Source organism: Aptenodytes forsteri, unplaced genomic scaffold, assembly GCF_000699145.1.
Source record: "Aptenodytes forsteri isolate BGI_AS27 unplaced genomic scaffold, ASM69914v1 Scaffold64, whole genome shotgun sequence".
NCBI lineage: Eukaryota > Metazoa > Chordata > Aves > Sphenisciformes > Spheniscidae > Aptenodytes > Aptenodytes forsteri.
Genome location: NW_008794786.1, coordinates 342191 through 352677, shown reverse-complemented (window position 1 = coordinate 352677; position 10487 = coordinate 342191). Strand labels below are relative to the sequence as shown.

Here is a 10487-nt window from a genome sequence, read left to right as displayed (position 1 = left end):
CCGCCTTTCGCCCGGCGGTGCGGAGGGTGCGGGCGGCTGCTCGATGGCCTCCGCCCTTGAGGGAGAACGGGGCTTTTCCGTGTTTCCCGGCCCCCCTTCTGGGCTGCTGTCCACCAGGTGTGTCCCGCTAGCTGGTACGTGCAGTCCTGAGTGCCACAAGGGCGGGTTGGGGGGCCCACAGGCTCCTCTCGAGTCTGGCGGGGCGAGGGTGGAACGAAGGGCCTCGGAGCCACGGCTTGTCACCTTCTCTGGAAACAACCCCACGCACCGTGATTCGCTGGTGTCTGGAAGGTGCTGGGTTGTAAGGAAGGGCTGTGTGCCGAGAGGGAGGGGTGCCTGTGGTAGGTGTTGGGGTCCCCTGCTGACGCGGTTTGTCTGAAACCAAGAAAAAGGGTTTTCAGCAGCCAAACTAGATAACCTGCATTCCTGAGACACTGGAAAGCTTGTGTATCCTCATTAGCATGACACGAGTGCTCGCTCTCCAGCCAGCGCAGTGGCTCCTCAAGATGTTTATCTGAACAATGTACTTTCAGGAATAGCTGTAGCTGTTTCTTTCTCTTTCTCTCCGTGTTATTCTTCATAATGTGTAAAGTACCGAATTCCTGAGTTAAAAAAAGAAATAATTGCATGTAGTCAGTGCTATAGCTCTGTCTCCTCCCTGCTGCTGTTAATCAGGCCAAGAGTTTAATGTGGCCTTTGTCATACCCACAGCTCGCTTGTACTTCGAGCTGTCCCAAATTCCCAGCCGCCTTGTTCAGTGCTTGCGCAGCAGCTCCTGAGCCTCCGCCAGATCCCTGGCCATTAGGACAGGAAGTGACTAGTTAAAATTAATGTGCTGGTGTTACTTTTACGGCAATCTCAGCACTGACATGTGAAATTTACTCATTCTAGTAAAAAGCCTGAATTATGGCCCAGAAAATACATACATGTTGTAAATTACAGGCTTCATAGCTTAAACAAACGGCATAGCGATCTGTGCACTGGAGGGTCGGAGGTATGTCCAGGTGGAGCAGATGTGACACTGTTATTAGAGCATGTCAGATAAACTTACACGTGCTGTTATTAAATGCATGACTCGTACAGGAAACTGCATGTTTATCTAGGTTATGTGAGCAGGACATTTCAAGCTTGATTCAGTTGCCTAAGCAGAGGTATTTGCTGCCATTTCAGGCACCCCCAGCTGTCTGAGACATCAGCACAGGGCTGGCCAGTACAACACCAGAACACTACAGACTTGCGCCTCTCTGGACTGGCTTGCCCCCTTTTTCTGGTGATGGGAACGCCGTGGGGCATTTCAGATGACACCAGATGCCAATGTTTAGGCACCTTTAGCAAGCCATTCCCGCTTTACCGATGTGCGGCCTCATCCATAGAAATGCTGTAGTGATTTGTTTTGACTAAGGGTTATACAGAAAACAATACTATTTCAATAGACTTAAAGATTTTCAAAGTGAGAAATCATCATCCTTCTCTATGAATATATACTTACAAAAGTGATTATTCTGAGAGTTACATACATATGATGGAGTAATTATTTGGAAATGTTGGGAATACAAAATATACTGCAGTAGTGCCTGTAAGTTTAATTATCCAAATATCAAGGATAAAATGATGCATCTCACAACTTACTTACATTACAGCAGCTCACAGATTGCTAATCAAAATCAGTGACCAATAATAACATAGGAAAAAAAGAAAATCAAACTGTGCATCAAAGATAGTCTAAAGCCTCAGCCTTGGTGCCTGTGCCACATGTGGAGCTTCCTCTCCCCACCAGCGTCTGGCTGCGCTGATTTCAGGAGAGCTCCGTGTGGCAAAGGGATCTGCCTGTAGGATTAGTGTCTAAATGAGGCCACGCTGGAACGTGAGGCATTGCACACAACAGCAAAGATGGGCTGAGAAGCAGATGAGAGTAGCAGTTAGAAGATACCACGTTGCCTTAATTAGTTGTGCGAAAGGTTTTCAGGATTTAATTTAGAATGTTAAAAACATCCTCCTGGGTCAGACCAATAACACTTGTAGCCCAGTAGCCTGTCTCCAGTGGTGGCAACAGGAGATGCTGTTTGGGCAAGCATGTGAGCCAGGATACTTGCTGCTGTCCATTTCCCTCTCCGGCATCCTGAATGTAGTAGAGATGTTACAGGGTGCATCTTTGCCCTTTTAGCAGCCGTTAATGGACCTGTTGCTTGTGAATTTATGTAATCCCTTTTAAACTTGTTGATATTGTCTCCAGAGTCTTCTGCGGCACTGGGTTCCAGACTTGTGTCAGAAAATACTTCTGTCTGATTTAGACTAATCTTGTAGTTTCAAAGTGTGCCTCCTTGTTCTTCTATAGCAGGATTCCGTGAATATCAAGTTTGCATTCACTTGTTCTACTGCCTTCATGACTTTGTAGACCTCAATAAGATCCTTCTCAGCCGCCTTCTCTCTTAATTGAAGAGTCCCAGCCTTTTTGATCGTTCCTTATTAAGGCTGCTCATCCCTCCCCTCCTCTGGACCCTCTGTAACTCCATCGCATTCTTCTTGAGCAGTTGAGGCCAGCACTGCACTCCAGATGCGAGTGCTCCCAGGATTTCTGTAACAGCAAACCGAGGGCTTTGGCCTCACCTCAGTATCCTTCCTGAAAGCAGCCAACGTTCAGCTGGCTTTTTTGGCTGCTGTTGCACCCTCAGCCAGTGGCTTCAGAGGACTGTCAATGTCAATGCCGCGATCTGTTTCCTGAGTTGCAGCTGACAGCTCCGAGCTCAGCATTGATTTAAAATGTGTTTTCTAGTGTTTTGGTAAGAGGTGGTTGTGAAGTGCAGGTATAAAGGGTGACAAGTCAGTAAGATATGAACAACCTGTTCCGGGAAAATAGTCTCTGGTGTAATTATTAACATGTTTACGGTGCTTGTTTCTTTCAAGGGATGGCATCTTTCCTAGGGTTACTCTTAGAGCAGTAGAATGCAACTCCACTAGTAGATTTATACCAGAGACGAGAGTCCAAAGAAATATTTTCTGTCTTCTCACTCCTCCCTTTTTGATATTTCATTGAAGTGTCTAGCTTTTGGTGTAGCAGCGCTTTCTGAGGGAGTCTGCATTCTCGGACTGATTCTCTGATTGCTGGGGCTGCCGAACTTCCTACAGAAGAGGCCCAGCACCAGCAGATAGGGTAAGGCAGCTGCTGAAGAAACACCCAGTGCTATGGACAACGCTCGGACACCCACATGGCTTTTTTTTGTTTTTGAGATCTCCACCCAACCAGTGAACTTCATGTGACCCCTCCCAACAGCACCACTGGTTTGTTTAATCAGTGATTAAACTGGAATTTTGCTTCCATTTCCAAACATACTCTGTCAGTCCTTACATTCCCTTTTTGTTTTTTAATAAAGCCAAGGCAATAGAAAAATACAACAATCATTAAAGTACCATGGCATAACTTTACTAAGGAGGCATCATACATCTGTATTAGATGTGGTGACTTTGGGGCTGAAGAACAGAAGCTTTAAACCCTACGAAAAGCCACTATTCCAGAAAGCGAGAAGATATGGCCTGGTATCTCTTAAACCGAAGTTACTGTACAAGTGCCCCTGCCAGGTCCCGGAGCCCTTTCTCAGCTCGCATTCAGGTAGGCAGTTTAGGACTCCAGGATTGCTTCTTCGAATAGCACGTGTGTCACCTCGACCAAGAAAAACAAACCTTAGCTCTGAGAGTGAAGTACAATAAAAAACTGTGTGATAGTATCCTACAAGATCAGCACAGGTTTTTTTTCCATGTTGTGTTCCTTTTACAAAAATATTTCTTGTTTTCTAACCATCAGTGAGTGCAGCTGAATAGCCCATAATGATTCCTTGAGCTCTTTCCTGAGCGGGAGTAGCTAACTTGGACCCCATCACTGTGTAATTATAGTTAGGCTTGCTTTGCCCCTGCATCTTTGTATTTGTTAGCATTTTGTTTTGCCAGCAGTTTGAATGCCCAAGTACTTGGTGTCGTGAGATCCTTCACTAGCTCTTCCCACTCAGTTTGAGTATCCTGAATAATTTTGTATCATGGGTAAACTTTGTCACTTAATTGTTTACCTCTTTTTCCAGCTCACTGATGACTATATTGTACAAGTCACCTCTCAGCACAGATGCATGCTTTATTATAGCGGTACACATTGGAGGCTTATAAAGCAAAAGCTGCTCTTCATGATGAAAGAATCCCAACCTCCCTGCAGTCCAGCATCACTGTTTCCTAGCGGTACCGGCAGGACAGCTTCATCTCTCCCCCAGTGTGGTGCAAGCCCCTTTTTGCCTGCAGGTAACTTTAACCACGGGGTTGCTTACTGAGAGCTCTTTCATTCTCAGGCACTCAGAGTTGCTTCTTTTTCTTGAATTACAGAATTCATGCTCACTCAGCCCTCTCGGGGAACTGAGGAAGACATTGGATCTACCTGATGAACACAGTTGTGGATTTCTTCCCTTTTGTACACGTTTCAGGTTATTGCAAAGGCAACAAACAGAAGGGATGAATAGATTCCCTGCAGGATGTATGTTCTCTGTGGGACAAAGCCAGAACCGCTGAATAGTTCTGTAGAGCCCTTTCCTGGCAGCTCATGGCTGTACTTGGCATCAGCGGTTGGAGCTCTAGCCTTTGGAGCATGTAAACCTGGGTTCCCATCCGAGAGGCTCCATTAAGCAGTCCTCTAAACAAGTGAGGTTTTGATAACCACTAATCTAGTGATTTGGTTTTGGATCTTCCTAATTAGCACTCATTAGGTGACTCCTGCATTACTAGAAGTTCAGGAAGCACCATCCCCACTTTACAGTGGGCGAAGTGAGGAACAGGAATCTGAAATGGCTGTTGAGTAACCAGTACCAGAGCTGGGATTAAAGCCTAGGGTCCTAGCCCTACCTTTTAGGCATTATATGCTCTTTCTTACAGAGACAGTCATGTAAAGATTTAAATGCCATTGGGAAGAAGAACGAGAGATGGAGAAAGAGAGGAGAGCAAAAAGGCTGGCGCCTCTGCAATGCTCCTTTGGAGATCATTGATAACAGTATTTCCCAAACAACTAATGAGCTTTTCCTTATTTATGGTGTCAATCTATCTTCCTGAGTTGGTGTTCTCAGCAAAGTGCAGGGCTGGGGAGATGAACTGATTAATGCCATTGGTTTTATCCATCTCTTTCCTGGAGCTTATCGGATGTTGTGAGGCCCTTTGGACTTAATTGCCTTTTGAAAGGCACAGTTGCTGACCTGACCGCTGAGGTACTGTCACCAGCACAGCTCCTGGCGAAGCAAAAGGTCTCCTGCCAGAAGCCAATGAGTCTCGGATGCCTTTTGCTAAATAGGGGACTTTTGGTGGAGTTAAACATTAACATCCTTCACAGCTCCCATCTGTTCAAGGTTCAAGAGGGAAGCCATGCTGACTCAGCCTGGCAGCTGTATTTCCTGCTCCAGCTCTCTCCTCCTTCTGCATGATTCACTCGCTTCTCCTCTCTGCCAGGAAGTCTTAGTCCTGGATGAAACAACAAGAAGGCAGCAGAGGGATACATCAGCTATCTTGCACCACGTCATTGGAGATCAGCTCCTGATAACTTGATACCCTGGTGGGTTTCCTGGCTGGCCTACAAGTAATCTTGGTGCAACAAGAAGGGAAACTCATGGGTACCAAAAGACCCCCCTGAGCTGCAGAAGGATTTCCTTCAGCTGTTAGCAGTGCCATGCTCATGCCACACAGCAGGGCCGTGCTCCTTCCAGGCAGTGCTGCGTAATGGGCTGTGAATTCATAGGGCAGCTTATTCTTGTCTAGCTGTTCCCTGCATGGCTTGCTTTTATAGGGGCACTTCAAATAAAAAGGTAAATACTTTTAACTGTGGCAGTTTCAAGAAAGTGGCCTGGTAGCAGGGAAGGAGGGCAGGCAGCTGTGAAGAGCTGTTTTATTTAATATTATTGCCACAGTAGATACGCTCCAGCACTGCCAAGTCTTTGGGCGTAGTCAGAGTCTGACATGGGAAATTGATTGTTCAGTGCTGTTGCCTGGCTGCCTCTTGGAGCTGGAGCTCTGTGCTGTTTGCCTCGCGCTGAAGTGTGTTGGAATAAGACCCAGCAATTGCTGCTCATCAGCTCAGAGGCTGCCCGAGGCACCTCTCCCATGCTGGTGGGACTTAGTTTTGCCTGGAAAGCAAATCGTTTACTTCAGCATCGATGGAAGTTTGTGAAAATGCAACTGCACAATCTCTGCTGAGCTCAGACTTAGAAACGGAGCCAAAAGTCTCGCTGGCTTTGGATAAAACTTCGCTGTGGTTACAGGCGTCATGGGATCATGTGATGGTGCAGCTGATCTTTCCAACATCCAGCATTCTTGCTTTAGGCCTCTTCTCCTGCACAATAACACATTTAGAGTTCAAAACATCGTCTCCTTGCTAGGGTTGTTGTTTATTGATACCAGAATTATCGGTCAAGAGTTGTTGAGAAAACTCCTCTACCTCTGCTTGTGTTCCTGATTCTCCCAGGCTTCTTCCCAGCATGCCAGCCCATCCACAAAGCCTTCAGCATCCTCAGCTAAGGGATTTCTAAATAGACACAGCTTCTCCCTCCAGCACACAGGCACTCTCTTTCCTGCTCAGGACAGCATGCCACGTCTATCTGTTCCTCAAGTGCTTGAGTTCTCAGTCCAGTGAATTAAGGGGGAAATCAGGTCTAAGCTGGACTCTGCGTCCCTTTGAGACATGTTGACAGAGAAATGTATGCCTTGAAACAAGTTGAAAAGAACTCTAGAGAGGGAGAAGAGCAGGAAAGTGTCAGTTGTGAGCTGCCACCCTCTCCCGAGATCTCTCCCCCTGCGAAGAGCACGGCCCTGGCTCTTCTGTGACCTCTTTCTTCCTGCAGGATAATGCAGGGTAATGGCAGGCAGAAAGTCAGCTGCTCTGCCACAGGGTTAGTCCTCCAGATAGATGAAAGGAAAGTGGTTTGATGTCCAAATGAATGTCATGGCTTTAAAGAAGAATTAAAGCCAGATGTTTCCAACAGGCCTGCTGAGACCAGCCTTTTCTGACATATTTACCAAGCCACCAAGGAGGCCCAGCCAGTGTCTGCAGAGCTCCATGTTGGGAACACCCTGTAATCCCAAAGGCTCCACTGTAGTTGCTGGAGGCACCCTGGCTGGCTGCAAGGACAGCACACAAGAGCTGAGGCAGAGATAGTGCTGCCAGCTCAATATTTATTCAGTGTTTATTTATTCCTTGCTGATAACGGTGATGGTAGCGAGGGTATAGTAACCAGGCCAGATCTGGCACCTTTGGACAAAACACCGGGGCCAAAAGGTGGTCTAGCTGTGCTGGCATCGGCGCTGATTTCAGCGGGGGGCTTGCAGGCACAAGGCAGTGTATCGTGGTTAACGGAGTCCAGAACATCATCCCTGTCTCAGGGACTGACCTCAGACCCCCTCGGACAGGCTGATGTTCAGCCGAACAGACAGGTAAAGCTTTTGCTGTGCAGGGACTTCATCAGAATGAGGGAGAATGCATTTTATTCTTGCATCACACATGTGGCATTTGTATTCAGCTGTGACTGAAGCTAACGATCATTCCAGTGTGGGTAGAACAGAGGTAAAATACTAGGAAAAGGGAAACTGAATCCTTGCCTTAGCACAATCAGGGAGAGAGCAGTGTTTCCTACTTTGCTAGGGAGTAACCAAAACCTCAGGACTGCTGGGTGTGCGGTTCCAGCTCACACCCAGAACTAATTAATCTTTTTGCCAGCATAGCTGCTCCAGGCTTCTGACTACGATAGGTATTGCTCTTTTGCATTCGTCAGTCTGCCCCGTGGTTATAACATTCAACTTCTGGCCTCTTAAGGACAAATTCCTCATGCTGTGCCCTCAGCGCTACCTTGAGGTGGAGTTTCCTCTTGCGAAATCAGCGGGTGCTGAAAATGTCCTGTTGGCTCTGATGACTGGGAAAGGCTTTGCTCGCTGTTTGAGATGTACGTGTCACGGTCTTCATCTTCCTCCTGCCCCATCCCGACTGCTGGGATGCTTACTGCGCTAGAATAGCAGGTAAGATGCCCTTGAGATCCAGCGTGCCACCGGATCGCTGTCTTCTGCTGGGGAATAAATGATAAATTCAGAAGGTGCACCCAAAGCAAGCAAAATTAAGTAGAGCAGAGGAAAGTTAGGTGGCAGGAAATCCCAGTTTTTCCTGGCACCCGCTCATATCAGATAATTTGACCTATAACAAAAAATAAATCCCTCTGTAGTCCAATTCCACAAATGACTGCCATAAAAAAAAGGAGCTTTCTGCCACGCCCTTCATTTGTTCTCACAACATGACATCTCATTTCAGTGTGTGCATCAACTCATTCTGCTCTGTAACATCATGGACAGAAGGCACAATTGTTTCTGCTGTGATTCCAAAACCAACTGTCGAGAGAAGGCCTTTGGGAGAAGAGCAGTGAGCCAGACAGCATGCTCCCTGGCAGCGCTGGATGGAGTTCAAGGAAAATTGTTTGCCTCACCGCCCTCCTGTAAGTTAACAGTAGATGGTGACTAACAGGAAAGAAACTTCCCTATGGTGTAAACACAAAAATGTTTGTATTTGCCTTCCAGATAGGTATTAACATTATCTGATTACAGTGTGTTCTGTTTCTTGAATTGTGTCGCTTCTGCATCGCTCCCTTAGAAGACAGAGAATTATTGTTACAAAGCATGAATTATTTACTAGCTCTATAGACCGGGCCTGTTTTTCCACCCCATCTGCACTTAAAGCCAATGAGGTTGTAAGTGTAAGTGTCTTGACGGACGTCCGTGGCACTGACTGCTTTACCAGCCAGGCATTTCAATTAAATGGGGAGATCTTGCAGGAGTAGGGCAGACCCAGCTTCCGGAAAATGATCTAATTTGAGCATTAGCGATAATTTGCATCCTGTCAAGGCCTGGTTTCAGAATCCTGAGCTCCTGTAGGATATCCAGGTACTCAGCAGGTTTGAAAATGAGGCTCGGAAGCATTTTGTGCTGCGATTTCTCTGTTGCTTTGATATCTCAGTTTAAAGCGATGAGCACACTAAAAATTAATGAGCAGATTTGGAGATAAAGAGGTCCGTAAAACAGGGATAATACTTAACTGCTTCACAGGGGGCATAAGGATTAATGAGTTAATGTTTGCAAAGTGCTTTGAAGATGAAAAGCGCTAAGTCTGATTACATCTGGTGGGTGAAGTAGATGAGAACGAAGAAGAGGTTCTCAATTCCCTACTGTAACTACCGGGAACAAGGTCTGGCTAAATGTCGTAGTAAATAACGATCTGAAGACGGTTTGCTCTCGCGCTGTCCCTGTGGTTTGTAGTCGGGTAGCCCCTGGCAGAAGATGGGTTTCCAGAACGGATTCCGCAGTCTGTAAATAGTCACTTCTCATTTATTCTGCTCGAAGTTACTTGGTTTCTCCTGCTTTAGCTTGCTTTTCTTTCATTCCTGTGTGCCTCGGAGAGGCTGGTCAGTGCAAAGCCCACAGAACCCGCCAGCTGGACCGTCAGTTTGCGGTACAGCGTGTGCTACCGTTTCTAATCTCTTTGGTGGACCCTGATGATTTCGCTGGCTCTAACTTAAACACCCCCGGTTTGCTAGACCGTAATTGCAGGTAACAGCGTTAAGCGGGGTCTGGGTTCCCTTGCAGGGCAAGCGGCACAGTGATCCATGGTGACATCCTACTGACAGGGACCCCAAGGGCTGAAAACTGTATCCTTCACCCAAACCCAACGCACTACAGCGTGTGTCAGTTCTTTAATAGAATACTACTTGATCACCTAAGATCCCCAGAACAGCCCTTGTTCCCCTAAATTGCCTGTAATAAGTTTTGTGGGTCTTTCCCTCTTGCTCTAAAGCAAAATGGTTTCAAAGTGTTTTTTCCTTGCAGGAACCCCCTCCGTGGCATCGTTCTCCACTGCTACCCCCCGTGGGTCTGCGTAACGCCAGTCAGCCGAGGCGCACGCGAGCAGGATTCTTGTGCTCGGGGCTTTCCGTAGGTGAGATCTGGCCCTTCCTGGGTCAGTCGGACACTCTCATCTCAGGTGTGTCATCTCTGCAGTGTGAATATTAAATGTGCAACGCACGGAATAAACGATTCGGGCTCCAGTGGGCTCAGCCGGGCCCTTCCCGTGGAGATGAACTGATACTGTGGCCTAGCTTTACAGAGACGCTGCAGTGGACCTCTGCCCTTTCTGCATTGGCGCTGTCTGGAGGAAATCCTGTGTCCTGTGACATTTTCCACCGGAGCCAAGGCTTCTCTCCCCTTCCCAGCGTCTCCCCACCCGTTCCCGGCAGTGGAAGCCCAGGCGGCCGCCCCGGCCCCTTCCCCATCTGTGGCCGCGTTCCCGGGGCAGGGCGGACGTACAGTCTGTAAGCAAGCTGAGGGGTGAAAGGCGCGCTGCGGCTGCTGGGGGGGGACAGTCCCGCCCTGGAGGTGCTGGCAGGGGGCTCGTCCCCAGAAACCTCCTGTGTCCCCGCCTCACCTGCTCGGCTTCGCCAAGC

At 47.7% G+C, this 10487-nt stretch overlaps 1 long non-coding RNA gene across 2 annotated transcripts; it reads left to right on the top strand.

Moving 5' to 3' along the window:
• The first annotated feature begins 25 nt into the window (after positions 1-25).
• LOC103894918 lies at positions 26-10113 on the top strand. Of its 2 annotated transcripts, none has more exons than XR_657340.2 (4): positions 26-117; positions 7823-8022; positions 8309-8489; positions 9874-10113. It is a non-coding gene; the product is annotated as an uncharacterized LOC103894918 (long non-coding RNA). The 2 variants fall into 2 exon arrangements; XR_002086127.1 differs by having other exon boundaries at positions 26-134.
• The last annotated feature ends 374 nt before the right edge of the window (positions 10114-10487 follow it).